Below are 5,067 nucleotides of genomic sequence, written 5' to 3'. Positions count from 1 at the left end.
TTCTAAGCAGTGTTGATTTGGTTTCTTTTCCGGTACGTTCCTCAGCAATTGCTCCTCAAATATATTTGAAACAGAAAGGCTTGCGTGTGGGGCAGTGGATCCCAGATGAGGTCAGCCGGCCTAGCTGCTCAGCTGTGCTGGGAGTTCTAAAGATTTCAGCTTGTCTTTGCTGTGTTGTGTTGGCGGGGAGTTTTAACCAGCATGCCACAGTTATTTATTACATGTGTAAGCAGGATCTGAAGGAATGCGTCACTTACAGTGAGCTGGAAGTGGAGAGAGACCCAGTTTGCTCCTGCTTTGCGTAGGTTTGTTGTCAAATATTCAGCGGATGTTTTGCTTATTGTAGTCAACTTGGCTGATGGTGGGTCACTAATTATGTTACCACTAATTGCAATGTCTGTAATTATTGTGGGAATACAGAAAAGACAGACTGTGCTTAACCCATTTCAAAAGGAGAGAGACACAATATCAATTTAAAATTTAAAAACAACAAATAGTCCTGCCCGCACCTTAGACACTAACACAAAATGTAGATAGTATCCTGATCTTTTGTGGACACAACCCACAAGTGGATTATGCCCACGAAAGCTTATGATACCATCTACATTTTGTGTTAGTCTCTAAGGTGCTGCTGGACTATTAATTGTTTTTTAAGTTTTTTTATTACAGACTAACACGGCTACCTCTCTGAAAGTGTCAGTTTAAAGGACCTTGGATGCACAAGGGCTCCAGCGCCAGAGATAAGAGGGGAGGACACTCAATCAGCAGGCTATGTGACCTCCAAGCATTAGCTATAAGACTGGTTCAACCTGTTTCTCCCTGCTATCTCAATGATAAGAGCCAAAATAGGCTCTGTAAGGAGTCTCTTTTATTATTTTAAATTTACCCTAGTGTAGGCTGAAATGTCTTGTGGCTAGACTGTGCTTTGTGCTAACAGCTAAAATCACTGGTTTTTCACCTGAAGCCAAATCTACCGGGAGCAGCGAGTGGCCAGCCAGCAAGGCGGCTGCTGGAGAGATGCAATAAGCAACCACCAGTGGTGGCAGCATGATGAGTGGCTGGGAGGGTGGTGGCAGAGAGGTGAGATGCATGGCCAGCAGGGCGGTGGTAGAGAGGTGAGATGCATGGCCAGCAGGCCGGTGGTAGAGAGGTGAGATGCATGGCCAGCAGGCCGGTGGTAGAGAGGTGAGATGCATGGCCAGCAGGCCGGTGGTAGAGAGGTGAGATGCATGGCCAGCAGGCCGGTGGTAGAGGTAAGATGCATGGCCAGCAGGATGGTGATGGAGAGCTGAGATGCATGGCCAACAGGGTGGTGGCGGAGAGGTGAGGTGCACGGCCAACAGAGTGGTGGCGGAGAGGTGAGGTGCATGACCAGCAGGGGGGTGGTAGAAAGGTGAGGTGCATGGCCAACAGGGCGGTGACGGAGAGGTGAGGTGCATTGCCAGCAGGGTGCTAACAGAGAAGTGAGATGCATGGCCAGCAGGGCGGTGGCAGAGAAGTGAGATGCATGGCCTGCAGGGCGGTGGTAGAGAGGTGAGATGAATGGCCATCAGGGAGGTGATGGACAGGTGAGGTGCATGGCCAATAGAGCGGTGGTGGAAAGGTGAGATTAATGGCCAGCAGGGTGATGGTGGAGGGATGAGATGCATGGCCAGCAGGGCGGTGCCAGAGAGCAGTGAGCAGTCAGATGGCAAGTGATCAGCCGAGTAAGATGCCTCTTTACCCTCCTCCCCTTAGGATGAGTGGTGAAGTCTGCGGATGAACCTCTGAACTCCGGATCTGCCCTGACCAAGGGCAGCAACGGGGAGCTGGGTGCAGAGAAGGGTTAGGCATGTGAAGAGGACATTTACATTGCTGGACTATGAATCAGAGAGAAAAAGGGCATTGCCCAGCCTACTTGGGATGGGGCTATTACTCATGGTTTTGCTTGTGAACTCCATGGTGTTTTCCCAAATTAATGCCACATTTCTTTCCCCCCTTTTATTAAAAGTTTATTTTCTACGCTCAGACTCTGTGCTTGTGAGTGGGGAAGTATTGTCACTCATGGGTGCCCAGAGGTGGTTACTTGGCGGGAGGGGGAGGGTATGAGCCAATTCTGTTGGATGGATGGAGGGAACCCCTAGCTGTTGCTGGCTCCACCTGGCAGAAGGGTTCCATGTGCATGACGTAGTTGCTCGAGGCTCCAGTCCTATTGTCCTAGGTGCTGTACAGATGTAGAATAAGAGACATTCTCTGCCCCAAGGAGCTCACAGTCCCCTAGATGAGCAAAGTATTACTATCCCTCTCTTACCTGCAGTAGGAGCCTCACTCTGCATATGGGCTCCTGACTTCATTAGCCTTCTGCGGCAGGCTTGCTTCGACCCATCCTCACTCAATACTTTCATGAATGACATGGAGGCACCTTGGCCAGGACTCTGTGCTGTGGTTCCCAGGAGCTGCAGCCAGGGGGACAGGAGGCAAAGGTGCCTTTAAACTGGGTTTTCTGGGGGCCACTGTGGTGTCAGTGTAAATTAGACTCATCAGGAGCTGCTCTGTCTTAAACGTCCACCTCCTGGCTGCCTCCAGGCAGCTCCACTGCCAAGGATCCGGTATGTAGACTACGGGGACTCCCTGTCCATGCTGGGGCAAGGGTTTTCAAGGAAGCCTGCACGGGACTGCCCATGAGAGCGCTATGCAGCGTCTGTACTGTGAGAACTCTGCTGGCTTGCTGCTGGCCTTTCACAGAGCACTGGACAGAGCAGGAGCCAGATTCCCACCAAAAAAAATCAGTGTGGAGTTATCGTGGTTTAAAACGTAATGCAGGGGTGAACCAGTCGCTTGGCTTCAGGCCCAGAACTAGCACGGGTCGGAGGTTGCAGGAAAAAATATGTTGAAGCATGCTTCCCAGAACACGGAGACCTAATCCCGGAGCAGTTCGTGAAGTCACTCTCATCTATAAAGGAGACTTTCTCTGCAGGATCTCACTCAGGAGCAGGCGGTGATTTCAGGAGATAGCAGGAGATTCATCCTGAGAGTATAACAGGTGGTTATGTCATTTAAACTCTTATTCCAAAGAAAAATGAATGGCTCTGGGCAGACATAGGGCACTTATGAATGTGAAGCACCTATCATGAATGGTGCATGCAAGCTAAACAGCTGCTTTAAACCAAAAGGTTCCGTTATTGCACCAACACAAAACGGATTCATGTTCTCCCTCAATAACACCAGTCTCGCTAGCATCATTTCATCTGCAGTGATGTCAGCAATGGGGAGAAATTATTGAGCGCGATCCTTAGTGTAGACAAAGCCTACAAGACGAACTTGAAAGAATCAGGTTAGTTGGAATCAAGGAGTTGAAAGATGTTATGTGATAAGCTCAATTATGTGAACACAAATAAACAAACAAAAACATTACTGCAAAGTATGTCGTTTCACAACTGCTTCAGTATCTCTTGAATTAACTATACTGTATTTATGTCAGCATTTACCTTATAACAACTTGGAAATGTTTTATTCTAAAGACAGTTTCCCTGTCTTGCTTTTCCCCAGCAAAATGGCTAGATGGCAGCTTTCCATGCAGTGCTATTCACAAAAAGTGATTCTGTAAATACAGCTTTATGGGTTCCCATGTTTATTGCTTCTCAGTGTTTTTCCATTAAAAGCATTTGCGGAAAAGAGCATCTAGATTGGTACGGACGCTTTTGCGCAAAAGCACTTTTTGTAGAAAAGCATCCGTGCCAATCTAGACACGGTTTTGGGCAAGAAAGCCCCAATCGCCACTTTTGCCATCGGGGCTTTTTTGCGCAAAACAGTTTTTAGCTGTCTACACTGGCCCTCTTGCGCAAAAACATTTCCAGAAAAGGGCTTTAGCCCGAACAGGAATGTCAAAGCATTTGTGCAAGAAGCACTGATTTCGGACAGTAGAACATCAGTGCTTTTGCACAAAATCAAGCGGCCAGTGTAGACAGCTGGCAAGCATTTGCTTTTGCGGAAAAACTTGCCAGTCTAGACGCAGCCTATGAGTTTTCTTTGTGAATATGAATATATATAACTCGAAGAAGCTTTAGACAAAATAGCTCATGCAACATAGCAATTTTAATGTTGCATTCTGCTGAATGTGCAGATCCTATGTTTGTGCATGTATTATTCTATATGAAGTTAGAAACATGAAGAGTGGATCTGTTTATAGTTTTAAATGTGCAAATGAGGGCTATTGCTGATGCTCTGGATCTTAATGATTCGGTTCTCAAACCAACGACCTATGAATGGTCAAGTTTGTCCTATAAGCCCAAACTGTGGTTGGTCCTGCAAAGATGTGTCCATGTCACCTAGTACTGGAATCCTTCTTGAACCTGGTATTTTTTCTATGAGGATGGGGGTGCCAAATAAAGGGTTCCCATCCTGGGGGAAAGTCTATTCAAGCAAAGAGAAGCCATCAGTTCTTTGTCTTCAGCTGGCCTTTGAAACTGCCCGATCCACCCTAAGAGGATACAAACAATTCTAAAGAAGTTATAGACCCAGACAAGAGTAAAGATCAACTCTGACCTGAAGCTTTTTACAGCTGTTTAGAGTAAGAATTTGCATGTAACAAGTTTCTTAGGTAATTAGAACTAGCTGGTGGTTTTGGGTACGTCTAGACTACCGCATTTTGTCGACAGAAGTTTTGTCGACAGTATCTGTTGACAAAACTTCTGTCGACAAAGAGCATCCAGACACATTGAGTTCTGTCGACAAAGCAAGCTGCTTTGTCGACAGAACCCTGTAGTCTAGACGCAACCCTTCAGGCAATAACACCTTCTGTCGACAGAACTCTGTCGACAGAAGGTGTTATGCCTCGTAAAATGAGGTATACCAGCTTCGACAAAACTGCTGAGTTCTGTCGACGTTATGTCGACAGAACTCAGCGGTAGTGTAGACGCTGGTATAGTTTTGTAGACAAAAGTCCACTTTTGTCGACAAAATTCAGTAGTCTAGACACACCCTTTGTTTATTTTAATTTAGCAATGTACTTTGATCTGGCTGTTTTCACTTGCAACCACTTAAATCCTACCTCTTGTACTTCATAAAAGTACTTGTTTATTTATCAAG

The sequence above is a fragment of the Pelodiscus sinensis genome, chromosome 4 (assembly GCF_052426305.1).
Source record: "Pelodiscus sinensis isolate ZL-2025 chromosome 4, ASM5242630v1, whole genome shotgun sequence".
NCBI lineage: Eukaryota > Metazoa > Chordata > Testudines > Trionychidae > Pelodiscus > Pelodiscus sinensis.
This window is presented reverse-complemented; position numbering follows the sequence as displayed.